The sequence below is a fragment of the Petaurus breviceps genome, unplaced genomic scaffold (genome assembly GCF_028583685.1).
Source record: "Petaurus breviceps papuanus isolate PSGF00001 unplaced genomic scaffold, PetGlider_PUasm1.0 90633, whole genome shotgun sequence".
Lineage (NCBI taxonomy): Eukaryota > Metazoa > Chordata > Mammalia > Diprotodontia > Petauridae > Petaurus > Petaurus breviceps.
The window spans coordinates 7,893,385-7,914,285 of record NW_027187293.1 but is presented as its reverse complement, the minus strand read 5'-3'; the positions used below and the strand labels follow the sequence as shown (position 1 = coordinate 7,914,285).

The window sequence follows — 20,901 nt, the reverse complement described above, 5'->3', positions numbered from 1 at the left end:
TTTTACCAAGAGGGTGAAACTCATTGAATCACAAAGACAACTGAGCCAATAGGCAAGAGGGACATTGGCCTAATTATTGATACCGAAAGGATACCCAAGGTCAAAAGAAATACTGAAGTTAGAAGAGTGGATTGGGCAACACCTGGAGACCTAAGGTTAGGAACAAAGGCAAGATATTAGGAAGCAATGACCAACTAGCTTATGATTGGGATCCAGAAAAAGGGGGAAAAGAAAATCAGTAATTAATAAGAAGTATGGACAGACACCTTATAGACAGCTGAACAAGCAATTGAAATAACAATTATTTTAATATTATAAACTTGATGTCATCAATAAAACCAATGTTTTTGTTATATACCTGCTATGTGTTAACCCTTATAATAGGATCTGAAGGTATAACTATGAAGGAAAAACCCACCACAGAAATTTTATTTCTAGACAAAGACAAAAGGCAAAATGTATTCATTTGTTTTTGTGGGGTAAAGACTGTGAAGTAAGTAATGTCAATTAACAGTGAGCAAAATAAATAGTATTTACCTACGGTGACATTTTTGTTATCGAACTTGAGTTAATTAGTTATCTATTTCCTTCATTACGACTTTCTTAGGACATTTAGAGATTTTCTCTTCTCTCCTCCCCATTCCTCCACCCTTACCCCCCTCCTCCAAGAAAAGAAATGAAGCTTGGAAATGAAAAAGTAAGTGCATTTTAGATTTTTTTCCTGACATAGAATAGTCATTCATTTAAGATGAATGAAATTTTTTTTAGTGAAACTTCTTCAGAGTTGTGGTTGTCTCCACATTGCAGAGAATTAAGGAATCAGTTGGTAGAAGAAGACTTAACAGGTATATATACTACTAAAATGAGAAGTGTGGCTGTGAAAGGAAGTAGAGAAATAAATAATTATTAGATAAGGCAGCAGGTCTACTGAAGAAGCGGGGGGGTAGTGAGCAAGCATTTTAAAAATTCCTGTTATATGCCAGGCACTGTGCTGAACACTTTACAAATATTATCTCAAATGATCTTCCCAACAATGCTGCGAGCTAGGTCCTATCACTATTTTCATTTTCAGTTGAGGAAACTGAGGCAGACAGAGGCTAAGTGACTTGCTCACACAGATAATGAAGTATCTGAGGCCCAATTGAATTTTGATCTTCTTGACCTCAGGTCTAGGGCTTTGCCAGCTGTCCTACCAAGCTCCCTGAAGATATTTTTGTTGTTGTTCCTATGACAGGGATTTTACTTGATTTCTTATGTAAATGTGTTATGTATGTGCTTATATAAATTTTCACTTGACTATCATAATAATAGAGAGAAGCTGGATAGAAGGATTAAAGGGAGGAGACATAAAACTTTAATAAAGAAAGATTAGAAATTAGATTTATTTTACTTGGAAGAGAGATGTCAAAGGGTACTTGATTTAACTACCACATTAAAAATGATGAAAAATTAAATGAAAATCATTTAGTCTCTTCATTCCATGCCATAGAAGAAGACAAAGGAGACTTAGTGTAGTTATAGGACAACGTATTTGTTTATTTATTATAAGAATCCATGATAATTAAAAATATGTAACACCTTGTAGGTGTTAGGTACCATGACCTTGAATGAAATATTGAATTTCTATAGCCTCTATTTTTATGTGAAAACGGAGAGCAAAGTGAATACCTATTTTTCATAAGAGGCTAACAACCGAATGAAGACATGCCCTCCATGATTACAGAGGTCATAAGAAATGCTAATTGAAGGGAGGTAAGGCTATTATCCATATGGGACATTTGAGGAAGAAGACAACATTTTTAGCTGGGGAATCAGAGAAGGGTATGCAAGAGCAGTAGCCCCTGACCTGAGTCTTGGAGGAAGATAAGGAATGTGAAAGCGGTCAGCATATTCCCAGGATGGTCTCTGTGACTAGGCGACATGTGAAATCTATGAAAAGCTATGAGTACAGTTTGGCCAGAACATAGAGTACATTAAGGAGTGATGTGAAATGAAGCTAGAAAGCAGATTCTGGAAGCTTCAATTAGCTTCAGTGTAATTCTCTTAAGAATATAAGTGTAATGCAGAAGAGAAAAAGTCCCATAAAAGATCCTTAAAATGAAAAAGGTTTGCCTCTGGAGGAGGTATGCTTGTAAATATCCTTAAAATTCAACCCAAGAAACACCTTATCCTTTGAGGAAATGCTAGATAGTGGGGTGCTTCTGAACTGAATTATATGTTAGAGTCCTGAAAGAATACTATTTAAGTGAAAACTACTATATATACCATATGTGTGCAAGCATGTATATATGCTGTTCATATATTCAAGTATGCAAGTATATGTAGACATATGCATGTATGTATATAGTGAGTTAGAGAGACAGAGATAGAGACAGAGAGAGAATAAAGAGAATCAGGCCATCGGCTATCTTTTCAGTTCAAATTTTGAAATGGAATACACTTTAGCATAGATTGTTAAAGATTGCTTTTTCAATGAGTCATCCAGGTCCCATCATGATTTCCAGCCTATCATTTCTTTTTTTTTCTTTTTCTTTTTTTTCTCTTTCAAAGGATCCATTAAAATATTTTGCTTTTCCAAGTCTGTGCAGTGTTTTGGAGATTTGGGGAATTTTTAAAAAATTCTTAAAACATCAGTAATTAATATAATTACTAAAATGATATGTAGGTGTCACTTTTGTTATGAAATCACTCTTCTAAAGAATGAAAAACCCTTTTAGCTAATTGTTGTTATTGTTTGAATGTGAAAATAATTTAAATCACCATAGGGACAAAAGGAGCACACTCAATGACATTTCCACTTGTGGGAAATATTCCTAGATGACTAGGAAAATGGTGGTTTGATTAAATGTATACATTTTCACTTGTTATGCTAGATAAAATTTGCTCAACCAACCACAAATAAAGTCACAATTTTGGCTTACCAAATACTAAACCTAATTCTAGTAAAAGATCAGTAATTTTCCACTCTCCAGAGTTATTTGATGCTTCATGCTTCTCAAGAAAAATTGCATATTTTGAATACATTTTGATTCTCTTTTATAAGATATGCTAACCCTTTAAATTAGAAGCTAAAGTTCCACTGGACTTTTCGAAAAGTAAGATCATGAACAAAGTTATTTAGGTCTGCTTGATTTATGAAGTAAGAATCTCAGAACAAGAAGATTATTTCCAATGGAGAATCACTATATCACTGGTTTTCTTTGTCATGTTGTTGCATGGTTATAATCTGTCATCTCTTCATCCAAATTACATATTTCCCATGGCTTTAGTAACACAGTACTTTGCTGTATAAAATAGTTCTTATAGCTGATTACAGATTTGGCTAACTTATTAGTACTCTTTTACTTGTAAGTAATAATCCTTCATATTCTTGTCAAGCAGTCTTTTGAATAGTACTTTTGTTCCCTGCAAATCACAGGAACCACAAATGGTATGTGACAAGATCTATATATTGTCACTCTATAAACAGAAGTGAAATAGTGCAAGCAGAGGCCTTACCCTGATCACCTACTTTTTAACCGAAACTGAGTTCTTAATTAGAGAATTAAAATTTTATTGCTGAGAATTAAATGTTCACTTACTACACAAAAATTAATAAAAATTATTTATATAATTGACACAATTACTGAGCATATTGAGAATTTAAGCAATACGGATCAATAGCTCCAAAGTAAAAAAAAAAAACTCACAAGAAAACAACAGTAGAAACAGTAATTATGTTTAATAAGTGATGCCTGCAGCACAACTAACAGGATAGCTTATTGCATATTGTGAGTTTTACTATACAAATGAACACACAGTTATCACTCCCTCTCACACCAAAAGCAAAAATTACAAGAGGATGCGGCTTCTCTTGTCTATGCTGTCACAGCTCAGGAACTGTTCAGACATACCACTACTCTGTATCCCAACATGGTAGCAGATTTGAATGGCTGAGGTGGATAATGCATGCATGTAGTTCACAAGATAGTCAGAGGACCTGGTTTCAAATCCTAACTGTTTCACTCAATACCTGTATTACCTTAAACAAGTCACTGAGTTTCTTTGAGTCTGAGGTTTTTATCTTCAAGATGAGGATTTGGAAGAGATGGACAATATGTTTCCTTCCAGCAATTAGTCTATGTTCTTATGACTTTATGCTATTTATATATCCTTATAGTTCCCCATCACTAGCACTAGTACCAAACATATATTGGATTTCTACTATTCTGGTTTCAGCAAATCTCTTGGAAATTTGTGTGACTGTCCCCAAGAATCTCAGCACTTAATTTGAGAAATAAAACCCTCTAAACACTAGCACAGGATAGATGGCAAATGGTAGGCCAATTAAAACAAATCAACCCAAGGACACTGTTGTGTTTCAACCTTGTATTGAGCTCAAATAGACTTTATAAGGAATGCTGGCATTTTTCCAGGGAAAGATGCCTCTGAGTTATCCATAGTTAGTATAGCTGCTCATCACAACTCCAGGGACTTTGTCACTTTAGGGTTTACTCTATAGTCCAGGCAAAAACAAGGTTTTTTTACAGGACTTTTCAGTCAGGCAAGTGATGTGGATAGAGTGTATGGGAACAGGCTTGAGAAGATGTAAAGTGCTCAGTTTTTTTTTTAGCAGTAACTCTTTATTGGTTTTCATTGGACTCATCTATTACAAAAAGAAAATACTACCCCTGTACTTAATTTAGCAGAAGGATTAGAATGAGGTGATATCTGTTAACGACTTACTTTCCTTGGGAGGAAAATTGTGTTTTTTAGTATATTAGGCTATGCCCCATGAGAAATGAGCCACACATTTATAGAGGTTGATTAATAAGAATTTTAAAAATTCTATAGTAATTCAGGCTTACCATTTCAAATATTCCAACATATTCGATTTTGAACACATTATCATAAGAGTCAATCTTTATAGTTGCAGTGCCTCATTTCCTTACTAATGTGTCTCTGCAAATGAAGCATATGCCTATACATAGAATTATAAATCTAACATTCAGGTTTTATAATGCATTAAATCTATGGAGCCACATTTTCTATTATTTGTCCTTTAATTCTTAAGACTCATTTGCACTGCCTAGTGCAAATAGATACATTATTTTACAGTATCATCTTGGTAAATCATGTCCAATCTGAATAGCATTCCATGGAGCACAATTGCTACGTGTGTAGCTCTTGAATTCTTTAAAATGTGTGTGTGTGTGTGTGTGTGTGTGTGTGTGTGATTTCTCTTGTTTTTCTAATGGTGTGACAACTTTAAGAAAGCTAAAATATTTGTTTAGAAATCTGCTACTTAGGTGCCAGTCTCCTGGATGCGTTTTCAGATTTATTCTTCTCCTTTTTTTTTCTTTTGCCACTTGAGCATTGATTTTAGAGTAAAGCACATAAAACATTTGAACTCCATCTGGCTGGTTAGGTCTGTTGATTAGAGCTGTGTCATTTCATATTCTTCTCTTCCATGGTCACAGTGCATTTCCTACTCTGCACATTTGCTCATCATTTTCCCAATCTAGAATACCCTGTCTCCTCCTCTCTAGCAATTCAAAGTCTATCTGCTTTACTTCTCCTTAAAGTCCCATCTCCTTTGAGAATGTTAAAGAGGTTGAATTTCTAAAGTAAGCCTTAAAACACTTTACAAAATATCATTTTTGGATTATTTCTGGCACTGTGTTCCTTCATTAACATGGCTAATCAAGAATTGATTATACATTAATCTTTATAAAACAGCTTAGGAATGAAAAATGATTCAGTTGGTGAGCAATTGAATACCATTGTGTTATAGGACAGGTTAATTCTGAGCATCAACAGTAGGTCTAAGCCGGGGCGGCTAGGTGATGCAGTGAATAGAGCACCGGCCCTAGAGTCAGGAGGACCTGAGTTCAAATCCAGCCTCAGACAGTTAACACACACACACACACACACACACACACACACACACACACACCTAGCCATGTGACCTTGGGCAAGTCACTTAACCCCAATTGCCCTCCAAAAAGGAAAAAAACAACAACAGTAGGTCTAAGCTTTACTCAGCCTAGAAATAAGGTTAAGCTAAGATATCACTAACAAGTAAAGAGAGAAAGGGTGAAAAAGGAAAAAGGGGACAAGGGAAAGGGAAGAGAAGATTGGAGAAGGAGGGAAAGATGGAGAAAAGTAGAAGAGATGTTCAAAGTAGGAAGTGTTTAAGCACCTTTGTCATCTGTCATTACTTACTACACCCTGTTACAGAATTTAGTCAATATCCAAACTGCTTGGAATGGCAATCAAGGTGCTTCATGATAATATGACCACAACCTGCCATGCCTGTCTTGTCTCCCTCCCCTACATAAGCCTTCAACTTCAACCATTTTTTTTGACTCTCTCCTGCATGGCCATGCCTTGTGCTTTCCCATATCCATATTTTAACTCATACTTTAAAAAATCATCCTATAATATCATCTCCCTTTTCTTACCTATTTAAATCCTACTTGTCTTTCAAGACTCACATGGATTGCCATCATCTCTAAAGATTTTCCTTGCTACTCTATCTTGAAATATCTTTCCCTTCTCTGAAGTCCTAAAATAATCATTGGTAATCAAATTAACCTAGAAAATGTCTCTTCCACTGTTGCTTCAGATTCTTAGTTAATGTTTCATGTGAACATCTTGTCTCCTTAACTAGATTATAATCTTTTTGTATGTATCCTGCATAGCAATTAACCTGGTGCCTTGCACACAATGGGCACTTTGCAAACAAATATTTGATTTATAGAAAAAAAGTATTTTCATAGTTTTCATCATATGCAAGATATATTAAAATAAGCTCCAGTAGGCTACCTAAATTCTTTGTTGTTCTGGAATTTATTTAGTTGAAAATTGTTTCAAATTAGTAATATGAGGGTTGGAGATCTTACAGAACTCTCCTCTATCATGATGAGAGTTGTCACTCTTATGCACAGATTAGCCTAAGTATGGAGAAGTTCACCATCAATATTTGGGCCACTAGATGATAAAAAGTAAAAATACAGAATGGTTACTATCCCTATGTAGATCCCTTCCATTTAGATGGATGTAATGATGGAGGAGTTAAGAAAAGGAAATAAAATATACTAAGCATCTAAGGGTTCATATATCATCTGTAAACATTAGTTGAACTATTGATACTTTCAATGTGATATTCTTGTCCTTTGGAAAATGAGATGATCTACTATTTAAGAAACTGAAAAGAATTAGTATTGACATAGTTTCTATAAGTAAAACAAAGCAGAGGGAAGTTTGAACCAAGTGGAAATATGGCTCATTTGTCTCTCCTTAGAGAGGTAGATGGAGTTGATTTCATATTGTGTCTAAAGGCAATAGGAAACATCATTTCCTATATGACACATAGTTTTCTTGCAGTTCTCATGATGACAAAACAAAAAATACTGCCAGGTAGATAGTTGCAATTAATGCACCAATATCTCTTGTACAGGATCAAGCAGTAGAGCAAGAACTTGACAAGATCTATAAAAACAAATCAGTTTAAATGTGAAGGCAGGCACATGGTAAGAGGGTACAAAATATTGAAAAATACAGTGTGGGACTAAGAAATCAAGGAAGATAAAGCCTTAAGCAGCACTGAAGAAGTGCTGAAGGGGTCATGGGTGGAAAAAGTTTAAGAAGACCTGTCTTAGATAATATTTAGACGTTTTATGCCTGAATGAACAGCAATGAATGAACAAAATGAACAACAATACTTTCTTCAAGAATTGGAAAGATCTGGACATGGTTACCCTTGAGCAACATTGAATTTACTGAACTGATTATATCTCACCAGACATCAAGCAATTAGTTACTAATGTGGGAATTCTGTCCAGAATTGCTGTCTATGTGCTTTCAGTCCATTGATTAGTTAAGAAAAGATCAACAATCAACACCAAAATAGAAGAATAAAGATTAGAAGAGAGCATTGAATGCCATTACAACTTCAACCTACCTATTCAAATAAGCTCTTAATAACAACAAAAAAGGATAAATAAAAGACATTGATTCTTATGATTATTGTTTTCTAACTAAAGTTTAATCAATATAAATCAGTTGACCCAGGAAGGAATCCAAAAGAACCCAGAAACTGTCAACAAATATTTGATCTCTTTTGCAAACAGAGAGATAAATATCCACCAAGAGTAACACTCTTTTAGAATATGAACTCATTTTCCAAATTTTACAGAGTAGGATGAAAGGCAGAATGACATAATGAAGAGTCAGGAAAACCTGAATGTTAAGATCATAAAAGATTCCTTATGATTATAGAAATAGAATTTTGCTCATTGGTCCTCAGACTATCAACATCAAGCAAGATATGAAAAAGTAGACATATGTTCACCAAAAAGGTTTGCTGCTCTCATGGAGGATGTTCAATGTAGAGTGCAAATGGAAGGGGAATTCCCTATAGTGAATCTAGATCTGTCTACCAGCTGCTCTTACTTGTACATGAGATTGGGCACTTTGCATGAAAGCTCAGAATAATACAGGGATTCCTGGATGAAAATATGGAAGTTCAAAAGAGATTGGACTAACAATTCATATCAGAAAATCTAAATAAATAAAAATATTTATTGTCCAGACTATGACATGAAGTTAAACAGAATTCCATCTAACTGGATTAGTCTCTTACTTAGTACTTACATCTTGAATGGATAGTGCCAAAGAACAGTGAGCCCAGGCCACATTTGAATAGGAGAAAGAGAATGAGCTGGATTGCATATGGAAACTTGCATGGTTACTTTTCATAATCAAAGGCCATTTTCTCTTAGTAAAAATGCAAATCACAAAATAAGCACAATCTCTGAGGAATAAATAATAGTAACCCAAAGGCCAAGGCAGAGATGCATTTTGGACTGCAGTAGTTTGTAGCCTATTACCATCCATGACTTGCATGTAAGAAGAAAAAAAAATAGAATTATCCTGGGAGTGTTGGTCAAAAAAGGAACAAATTATAAAGATTATGGAATAACTGATAGAGAAGTTGAGTGCTGCACTGATATACATAGTTAAAAAAATAAAACAACAACAGAGGAAAGCCTTCAGGGCTATGGAGAAGCAATGAAATTATACTTATGGGACTACCAGAGAACAAGAATGAATGGATGGGTTGTAACCTCCATTGATGGGGCAAGAGTTCCCACATCCATGAGATCATGAATTCATTGATCCATTATTAATGAATCCCATTCTAAAAATAAGAAACCTCATGGCATTTACTGTAATGGAATTTGACCTGTTCCGTTGACTATTTGGCAAGCTCCTGCATGTGTATATGTGCATTCTGTAGTCCTAATCAGGCCATTTCAAGAACAAAAGTGTGATGGGATTAATGTATTCAAACAGCTGTCCTTAGCACCTTATTTTATATTCCTCATAATTGCCTTTGGCTGACCTGTATCTCTGATTAGAAAGCCAATATTTATTGCAGCTGACAGAAAGATTGGTGTTTTCCAGAAGGAGTGTGGGGGAAAACCCTTAAACACTGCAGGTGTTAAATTTTTACTTGGCAGCCATGTGGGAAAAAAAAGCACACAAAACCTGACAGCTTTGTCAGATGCACTTGGTGGCAATCCCTCATTTGCATTTACTGAAACTTACCAGGTAAAAATGTCCTCTAAGTGCTGTGCTAAAGAGCAACAAAAAGTGAAGAAAAAAATATTGGGTGATAAAGATGTTTCAGAATCAAGTTAACAATGGGACAAATTTGTGAGTCAGGATTTTAATTTGTTTTAAAAAAATCAATATCCAGGTGTTTGCTGAGGTCATATTCTACAGTAAATTTTTTGGAGGAAATAGAATAATTTAATTTTTTGTAATTTAAAAAATCTTAGATATTTAAATAATACATAAGTATTATGTCAAAGAAGTGAGACGATGTTGTAGTAATAACAATAAATGTCGTTTACCTAGTCAAGCAGGAGAAATGATGTGTTGATGATAATATGCTACGATCTGCATACAGGAATGCATGCAAAAGATTTTTAATTCCAATGTATAGTAAATATAGCTGTATAGAATGATGATATAGAAGTGTGAGGTCATATATTAATTTGTACCTAAGAACTTCATCACACAGTTCAAGATTTTCACTTATCTGAGGGACCAGAAAGTGGATGCTGAATTCTATTTGACCAAGAAATAGAAAATGGAATCAAGGTCATGATATCCTTTATGAGTCTGGAAAACTGAACCAGTAATGGCTTCAAGCCCTTAGCCAGACAAAAGGTTTATGGATCAGTGGTTATGTACAAACCTTCTGTAAGGCTGTGATATTTTGGCCTGTAGTGGATGTCAGGTCCAACCTTTTGTCCTATTTAATTAGCATTACCTATGTTTAACATTAAATAGCAATGCAGGAGCCTTGACAGTGAGATCTGGGAATATAGTAGGTACTGAAGCAATTGCTAATTTTGCAAGGCTGGTCACAGGTGAAGGCTAGACATAAGCAGAGCAATGACTATAGCTGATGTCTATATAGTGCTTTTTATTTTACAAAGTGCTTTGCATACAGTGAGATAATGCCAAGTTTGGAGTTAGGAGACTTGGATTTGAATCATGACTATGTTACATTATCACAGGTAATCTTGCTGAGCCTTACTTCTCTCATTTATAAAATGGAGGTGAAAATAAGTTTTTTTATCTACTTCATAAAGTTGTTTTCAGGAAAATAAGTATGTGAACCTTAGATTGCTATGAACATTTGGGTTGTCACATCTCTTTGGATCTGAGCTAAGTAACACAAGTATAATTATCACTTGAAGAGAAAAGTGAGGCTAACATTGGTTGAGTTTTACCCACACCACTAATAATTGACAAAGCCAGAATTCAAACCCAGAACTGAAATCCAGTGTTCTTTGTGTTATACCTCAGCTACCTCTGAATTACTGAAGCTGCTGAATTCAGGCATGATACGGACAAGATAGGAGAGCAGAATTTAGGATGATTTGTCTTTGTTTGGGAATAATAGAAACAAAAATCTGTCAATAAAGCAGTATAGTATAGAACATTCAGAAATGGATTGAGTTAGTGCCAAAGAGTCATATTTAAGGAGAAAGAGTACTGAATTTGGAATCAAGGGGTTTAAATTCTGAAACTGCCGTTTGTTACCTGTGACCTTGGGCATATATCTTCAATCTTTCTGAGCCTCAATTTCACCATCTATAAAGTGCAAAGTTTGAAATAAATGTGCTTGAGAGTGAACTCCACTTTTCTGATTTACGATCCCAGGAAAGAATATGGGAAGGCTATACATTGACCAAGGAAAGTGCAGAGACTGAGAATGGAAAGGGGTAAGGGCTTCTCTTGCTAGAGAGGAACATGTTTTTCCTCTTTTTTGTAACTTGGAAGAGAAATGACTATTTTATCTCCCAAGTTTTATGTTCCTTTATTAATAGTACTTGTTTCTGAAAATACAATATAAAGAAGAGACCCACTTTCCAGGAAGAATAAATCATCTTATTAAAGCTAAATTTAATCAACAAGAATATAATTTTTTTGCAAAGGATTACATAATTTATTTTCTGTTAAATAATAGGCATAGCTGCATGACTTGTAAAACTGTTAGCAAAATAAATGGTCTTTGCCAAAAATAATATTTTTATATCTAGCATTTGTTTAAATGCTTTTTGCTTATTTAAAAATTTAAAGTATTATCTACTCCAACAGTACAGGAACATGGGTTAGGGAGACAGTGGAGTTTACAAGTGTTTTCCAAATCATCCATAAGATGACCTATTCCATATTAATGTTTATAATACTGTTTTTTCTTATGTTAATAATATTTTATGATAATTAGTTAAAAATACAGATATCCCCTTCTTAAATTTCTCATTAAAATCAGTACCATTCACATTAATTCTGAGATTTTTTTCCATGTAAATTGGAGTTCCTAGCACCTTTTGCCCGACTAACATGGTTCATTAATTTAAAAATCTTGAGAACCAGTGTTTTACTGAGACTCAGAGTTGGAAGGAAACTCAGAATACATCTAATTCAAGACATATGTGCATAAAAGGGGGAAAGACTGTTTCCTCCTGAAGCAAACCCTTCTGCTTTTGGATGTCTCCAATTCTTTGAGAGTTTTTTCTTTTGTTAAGCCTGAAATAAGCCTCACTTTGCAATTTCTACCTCTTTCTCCTACTTTTAACCTTGGGGACAAGCAGAAAAAAAAATCTAAGCCACTTTTTTGGTGAAATCCTTCAAGTATTTGAAAGCCCTCAAGAGTCTCTTTTCCCCTAAGCTCCCCAACCCAGTTTTGAAATTTTCCAAACCCAATCTAGCTCACAGTAAGTAAATAATCTTACCCTCCTTTGAGGGTACTGTTTATATCCCCAGTTAGAGTGCTGGGCCTGAAGACCTGGGTGCAAATTTGACAGCAGATGCTTTGGATGTGTGATGTTTGCTTCAGTTTCCTCATCTGCAAAGAGCATAGTAACAAAACCTAGCTCCCGGGTTTGTTGTGAGAATTAAATGAGATAATAATTGTAGAGCACTTAGCACAATGCCTGAACATTATAAGTTCTATATCAGTTAGCTATTATTATTATTACTGCTGTTGTGTACTGCCTTCTGATATATTGTATCATCATACTTTGTTAATCCACTCTAATGTCATCCTTTACCTTTTTGTTAGCAGCTTCATCCCCTTAAGGTTTCATAAGTATTTCAGTTACCCAAATAGAGGGCAAATTCCTATTTAAATTCTTTATATAACATTATAGTCTCCCTTGCAGCCTTCATTTCTGTGCATATGTTCTTATCTCTCCATTAGATTGCAAGATTTTCATTGCTTTCCAGTTTTGCATCTTAAATAACATCATACATATGGTTGGTGTTTAATAAATGTTGTTGATTTGCATTATTTGATCTCTGTGAAGGTGCCTAGAAAAATGCCTTGCACATAGATGATGCCTAATAATCATTTGTTGATTGATTGATGTTCTTATGTACACCTCTACCTTCAGGCTTAAATTCTACTTTTGTAAGTTAGCTAATTGGGGTTAACCTTTGTCCAGTGCATTGATTCTCACTCTCATTCAGAGAAATCGCATATTTAAAAGATAAATTTGCTTTTCAAACAGCAAGTCTTAATAACAGCATAGATTTAGAGCTGGGAAGAGCCTTAGAAATCCAGCCTCCCAAGGGTTAGGAAGATTAAATGACCTGTATAAAGTTGCTTGGGGAGCAGTCAAGACTTGAGCCCACTCTTTCAACTCTAAGCCCGGCACTCTTTTCATTGCAGGGTACCCAAACATCAGAGAATTCGTTTAAATTTTTCTATTTTTTCAGAAAGTTTTTACTGTGTCCTACAAAGGTAATTTGCTATTAAAGTCTCCCTGTTAGTGTAAAAATGTCAAGAAATAGCATATTTACTGAAGTGTTATAATTGTATTCTCCATACAACACAGGATCTCATTTATATTGAGAACAAATATATTATCCTTAAGATGACTTTATTAGTGTATTGAAAAGACACATAAATTCCACAGTCTGCTATAATAGCACCAAATCTCCAGTTTAATAGTTCCCAAAATAATACTGTTAACCAAACCTTGCTGCATCAAGCAGTGTGTGCCTGCTTTTTAAACTATTAAACTGCCTGTCATCCACAATGTTTCCTCACAGAAGTCTTGAGTGAATATCTTCTCTTGATGATTTAGTTAATAATTCTTCATCTATGATTACCAGACTTGAAAATAACATTCAGATTAACATATTTGTCAGGTTTCTAATGGGATCATAGAAAAGACCTAGCACTGCCCCATCCTCACAGGAAGAAAAAACAAAAACAAAAAACTATTATCCCCTTCTCCCAGAAATCCCCTTCCCTTTCGTTACCTTCATAAATAGAAAGAACTTTTAAAAATCATCATTTAGCTTTTACACTGGTCGATGAGTAAAGCTAAAGCTTGCAGCAAATTTCCAGCATCTGAATGTATTTGTTTCAAATGGCTGCAGTGATAATAGGCTGCGGAGGATGCAGCCTGCATCGCAAGGTCTCCAGAGAACCCTGCTCTGATAAGCCAAGCCTCATTCCACTGCGGCATTTTGAAAAGGACCAGTAGCACGAATGTGCCTTTTGAAAAAGGTTGGAAGGAACAAAGTGGGAAGTGTGGAAAATGAGCTTTTCAGCCTAAACAAAATCAGTGTTCAATTTGATCCTACATTTCTGGAATCCAAAGCAGAGACAAAAAAGAATGAGTCTCTTTCCCCCCTCCCTACCCCTTTACTGCGGCTGTTATGAAAATTTAGCAATAAGAATACCAGGTGAACTTTATCCTGGGAACTGTCCACTCTACTTAAGGCAAAACTAAGTAGTTTTCTGTTCAATTGAGATAACCTTCTCCTGATTATTTTGAGACTTTACACCCCTCAAAAAGTGAAGCAAAAATCAGTGGTAGTAATGTATTTTCCTCATGTTTGGTTTTTACCTTCAGCTTAATTTACAGTACAATGCTTGAGAGCAATTTTGGAAGAGAGTTTTGAAAGCTCAATTTCCTCTTTGTATTTGCTGCTTGTGAATAATTTTAAAAACCAATGCTTGCTTTAATGCCTTCGCTTAACTCACTCCTTATCTGTGCTAGAATTCTATATCTCAATTGTCAACATGAAAATCTTCCTGCTATTTTGATAACTGAGGGCAGAAAGAGAAGTAAGTACATATCCTTTCTGTCCCAACCAAGCTTTCTATTGGACAGAATTGTGATACTTTACCTGCCTACTGATTGTGGGTGTCACCTGGGAGCACACAGCTTCTTGTCCTTGATTTCAAGAGAGGGTATGGGCAGTCTGAAAGGACTGTCCTCTATGAAGGAATGGTGACAGGTTCCTTACCTCAGGGGATAACACAGAATAATTTCTTTATTTATAAGTATTAAATCGGCACTCATTTATTTATCGGCAGACCTGTGTAGTTCTAAGGTTGTCCACTTGTGGTTAATTTGAATAAGGTAGCAATTCCTGTGATTTTTTTTTAATTTCTATATGAATGTGTCATAATAGCTGTTACCAGGACAGCCTGATGATTAGAGATGAGATGAAGAATCTTCTTGTTCCTTCTCTATGGATGTAATAGCTTATCAGCTATAGGTGTTTAATCAGAAAAGTGTTAACTTAATCCTGTTCCCCAGCTACTAAATGTGAAATTGTTGGTGTATCATTAAAAATGAATCATTAATTTTTTTCTAGTTACAGTCTAGTATTATAAGGCTGTTGTCTATTCCTGGCCTTGAATTTTATATCTCATCATGCAACACTGTGCACCTGTCTAAAAAAATGTATTTGCTACAAAACAGTTCTGTTTTCTGTTGAACTGTGTGCTGTTGCCAAGTTTCTGTTCTGACTGAGGGTGGATGAAAGAGCAGTATAACTAAACCTGTTTATATGGCAGGCTACCATAAGGCTTGTAAACAAGTCTTCCCCAGCAGAAAACAATGAAAAGAACACTTTAATTACTTCTGCCATGATCTAATAATGAAAGTCCACCAGAGCTGGCAATGTTCTTGCTACTTTATATTCATTTCACAGGAGTGCAAACTTCAGTGAAATATTAAAAATGTGAAAAAATTTGAGCATTTTGGTAACTATATGGATTTTAGAGGAGACAAAAAGAGATAGGCACTGATCTTTTTAAGTTCGTGATGACTTATTTTTCTTCATTAATAAACCAGATTCTTGGGTCTAAGTGAAGTAATATAGTAATAAGAATAATTGTTATAGACTAATTATTAATAATTTAATAATTGTTAGTAATACTAATACTTTATATTCATATAGCCCTTTATACATAAAAATATATTTCTTATCATTTATATTATTTTATTCACATGGTAACTTTGTGAAGTGTGTGGAGAAATAATGAAGATTAATGGAAACAGTCTTGTACTTGGCTTTCTAGATCTATGACCAGGGTCAAGTCACTTAACCTTTCTAAGATTTAGTTTCCTCATCTGTAAAGTGGGGATAATAATTGCACTATCTGCTTTATATTTTTGTTGTGTGGAAAGTATTTTGTAAACCCTAATGTGATATATAAATGAGGTATGAATGTGTGTTATCCACATTTTATAGATCAGATAACTGAGGTCCAGAGAGGGTAAATGACTTGGCCAGGAAGGTCTTTATAGGTAGTGATAGAAACAGGATTTGAACCCAGGCTTTCTGAATTTGACTCCTTAGTGTAGCAGTCAATATGTGCTGTTTTAGTGGTGTCTTGTACTGAGAACACACAAATACAAAAGGAACCCTCTATTCATCCTCTATAGCCAGATCCATTACCTTCTACTTGGCTAGTGATTTTTAAAAGAATTTAGACACCTCCATTTCTTCAGCAGTTAATTAGGGCTGGTATAGATGAAATGTTTTCTAAAGCCCTTTTTAACTCTGGGATTCTATGACTATGATGGACAGTGCCTTGAACACCTTAAAGAGTACCATATAAATGTCAGGTATTTTATTATCAGTCTACATAAGAACCAATGCACCCATAATCACTATTTTAAGATAACATTAGTATAACTTTGCCAATTTTTAAAAGAATTGTTTCCCTGAACTGTACTTCATAGTTTTCTCTATGTAACCTCTTAACTTCAGCAAAAAAAACAACAACAACCAAATAGTTTAATATTTGTTAGGCCACAGAGTAGTATATTGTTAAACACTGCCTCCTGGTTTGAATAATCCAAATAGGATGTCATATATGAGATAAAAATGGCAAGTATTTTCCTAAATGCAAGGTTGTGGGCAAAAGATATCATATACAACTTGAGTTAAGGGATCATATAAATCCTGAGTCTTGACCCATTTTCCCCCTTCTGTCTTTGTCCTTTTTGTTTTCAACATCTGAGGTTTTCTTAGGGAAGAAATTCAGTTTTTTATTATTTAATGCTTCTAATTTATCACATTGAAAATATTAAATTATTAAGATTGTTAAATGATTAAAAAATAACAGTTCCCGGAAGATTGAAAGATGTTTTCCTAGAGCATCACCAGAGTTCCCTGCAGGGACTCTGAGCACCGACCTTTAGGGAGGGAACAGCTCTGTTATAAAATGCTAGCTGCAGGAGGGAATTACAGATGCTGTTGGATCCCCTTTCCCTTCCATCACAAACCTGCCTGGGTTTCTGATAACATACTGGACTTTGCAGACACACAATGCACATTTCCTACCAATGTCAAACCTGACAAGCCAATATAGAGGGACACGTGACGAATGAAAGAAAACACTCTAAATGGGGGTCCTAACCAACTGCAAGAGAGGCCTATTTATAATTTTGGCACTTCCATTTTTTTATAGTTCCTTGAAAATCTTGCATGAAAAGAAGATCGCATCTTGCTTAGTGTACATGTTGTCCCATATCTGTCATCTTATTCTTTTCTCAACCAAGCTCTGAAGCAGTCTCCTTTTGATCCCACTGAGCATCTGCCATTGAGTAGAATCTTAAATTTTTTAAGAAAAAGTTCCTCTTTATCTTTTTCTTGAATATCAAAGATCCCTTCACATTGAATGTATTTGATTTTCCTTTATTTCTTTCTTGACTTTGATATAGCTCCTGACATTGTTTATCTCTAATTTCATAGTTCCATGATATTCATTGTTTCTCTATTTAAAATGTCAGTCGCTAGAAAAATCAGACCCTCTGGGGATGGGGGAGGGGATGCAGGATTGGAAGTCTGACTAATGGTGACACCAAGATGGTGTATATGGTAGGTGGCACAGTAAGGTGACAGAGATGCTGGCGTCATACCCCAACTCTGTCATTTCTTTACTTGTATAACTTTGGATAAGTTAACAAACCTCCCAGAGTCGTAGTTTATTCCCCTGTGACATGATTTCTAAGGTCATTTTCAGGTAAATAAATCCCATTATTATATTATAATTATGTATTATACTATTAGTTTATTATTTATATGTACTATTTATTTATCATTTTAACTATTATTACTATATCATACTTATTATTATCACACTTTTAGTTACTACTTATATCTCTACCTATCATAGGATCATAGATTTAGCAACAGAAGGGACTTCAGAGGTCATCTTTTCTCAACACTTCTTTGTAAGGATGAGGAAACTGAGGCCCAGGAAATCTAAGTGACTTTCATCCAGATCGTAAGCATCTGAGGTGGGATTTGACCTTGGGTCCTCTGACCCCAGTGAACACAAATCGACAGTAATAATTTGCTTTTGCTCCTACCCACACAGGATGCTTATCTTGCTTTCCACTGACTGTCCTCCATGATTATAAGTCTCGTGTCTTCATTTTGCCTCTTTGGATTCCTTCAAAACCGACCTTTTGCAGGAGGCCTCTCCCAGGCTTCCTAGACACTTCTAGGGGTCCTACATTCCTTTTAGTCTTTATGCCCGTGCTATGCACACATTGCTTCTCCCATTAGAATGTAAGCTCCCTGAGGGTAAGGACTACTCCTGTTTTGGTCTAATAGTGTAGTACATAGTAAAATTTCAAACATGTTTGTTGATGGAATAACTCAATTCACAAGTATTTCTGAAACACTGATTTTGTGTCAGGCACAACAGGTATAAGGATATGAATAAAAAATGTGAGCTAGTGAGACATAGCTTCCCTAAATATAAAACAATATATTGCTTTACAGTTTACAAATTTTTTCCTTAAAGAGAGTTCAAATTCTATCCTCATTTTATTAGATAGAGAAATTAAGACTCAATGAACTAAAGTAATTTATCCAAGGAACCCAAAACTTCAGACTCCAAGTTCAGTCTTCTTACCAACATGCTCCACATTCTTTCTCCTTATTGGGCAGATACTATGGGTTGTGGATAGTGAACTTCAGAGAGACATGTGGTCTCAAAGGATCAAGCAATTACATTAGGTTGAAGCAGGTCAAGAAGTCAAGTCCAGGAAAGTCAGTTCTTTCAGAAATGACATAACAGGTATCTCACATTTGGGGAGTGGAGGTAGAGGAGGAATGTTGTGCCCTTGTCAGGAATACTCATCTTAAGGAATTTCTGCAAATGTTACTCTATACTAATAAGTGATTTTTCACTCTGAAAACATGCTTACCTCTATGCTAAAGTGAGTTTTAAAAATTTTAGAATGATTATCTGAAATTGGAAGCCCAAGAAGACAAGAAAAAATGAGTTATTTTATGACTCCATAAAGGTTCAGTACTCATTTTCAAATGTTTAGTTCTGCTTTCTGAACTAAATCTAAAGTATACAGCATATGATGTACTATCATGTCACCTAACCAAAATGACCTACTGATTTACTCTTAATCACTTAACAACATTTACTGAGCACTGTGCTATGTTGTTGGTACTGTGTGATGTGACAGGTACTCTGCTAAGTGCCAGGGATATAAAAACAAAAACGAGAGAGTCTGTGCCCTCAAAGAGCTTATATTTAATTGAAGGCAAAGAACATATACACTTATAAGTATATTCAAAATGTTATTGTTAAGTCATTTTTCAGTCATGTCTGACTCTTCATGATACCATTTGGGGGTTTCTTGGTAAAGATACTGGAGTGGTTTGTCATTTCAATTTCCAGCTCATTTTGCAGATGAGAAAAGTGAGAAAAAGAAAAACAGAGTTAAATGACTTGCCCAAGGTCACACAGCTAGCAAGTGTCTGAGGCTGGATTTGAACTCAGATTTTTTCTTTTTTGGAGAGAAGAAGGTAGGGCAATTGGAGATAAGTGACTTGCCAAAGGTCATAGGGCTAGTAAATGTTAAGTGCCTGAGGTCGAATTTGAACTCAGGTCCTCCTAACTCCAGGGCCAGTGTTCTATTCACTGTGCCACCTAGCTGGCCCCAAACTCAGATATTCTTGACTCCAGGCCTAGTACACTATCCTGTGCATCACCTAGCTACTCTAGATTCAAACTATATACACATAAATGCAAAGTAACTTCTTTGGAGGTGGGATGTAGACTAATAATTTCAAGAAAGCATGAGAATTCTCTCGAAGGAAGTAGAACTTGAACTGAAGGTTCTTAAGTAGTAAAGGTGAGGGAGAACCTTCCAGAGATGGGGAAATCACCTGGGTAAAGGTGTGGCAGTAGGAGATAGAATATTGTGTGGGTGAAACAGCAGATAGGACAGTCTGGCTGGAGTGTAGAATACTGTGTGGAGGGAGAGTAATGTGTACCCATCCTGGAAAGAAAGGTGGGAGGCAGACTGAATGATTATCAAAGCTTCTTGATTAGAGGAGTGACATGGTTAGACCTTTGCTTTAGAAATATCAGTTTGACTGCTGTGTGGAGGGTAAATTGCAGAGAGGAGAGAGTGGATGTAGGGAGACCAGTTAGGAGGCCATTGTGATGGTCTGGGCAAGGGTGATGTGGACCTTGATGGGGCCATTTTGGTATGAGTAGAGAGGAGGGAATAGACGTGAGATGTTTACTACTGAAAGGAATTGGTAGTAGGTAGCAATAGTGTGAAAGAAACACATTCTAATAAACTTAAGGGAAGAAAATTGAATACATGTATGAACTTGCTGAGACACACATTCCATCTGAATTCATGCTTGGCTTTAGCCTTAAGGTTGAAATGTAATCTATACTGGTATTTGCATGACTTAAAAAAATTTTTTTTAAGACTACTTCCCTATTTAATCCAGAGTTGAAGTACACCAGGCTCTTACACTGAATCTACCACTGAGCAGATGGAAACTCTGATTTGTTCCATTTCTGATCTGGGACCATACCACTCCATAAACAGTCTAGTGGCCCCTACTTCTGTGGATTCACCACATTAGTGTCAGATTCAATGCAAACACCAGTATAGGTCACTGAAGCAAAGAACTCATGAGTTTAAGAGTTCTATCAGGGCAGCTAGGTGGCATAAAGAATAGAGTACCAACCCTGGAGAGAGAAAGAGAGAGACAGAGACAGAGAGAGAGAGAGAGAGAGAGAGAGAGAGA

The 20,901-nt window shown here is 35.5% G+C and overlaps 1 protein-coding gene across 1 annotated transcript in view; it reads left to right on the top strand.

Moving 5' to 3' along the window:
* The window catches only part of RYR2 (ryanodine receptor 2), an 864,696-nt gene that overhangs the window by 126,271 nt on the left and 717,524 nt on the right, over positions 1–20,901 (top strand). The gene's annotated exons all lie outside the window — the stretch shown is intronic.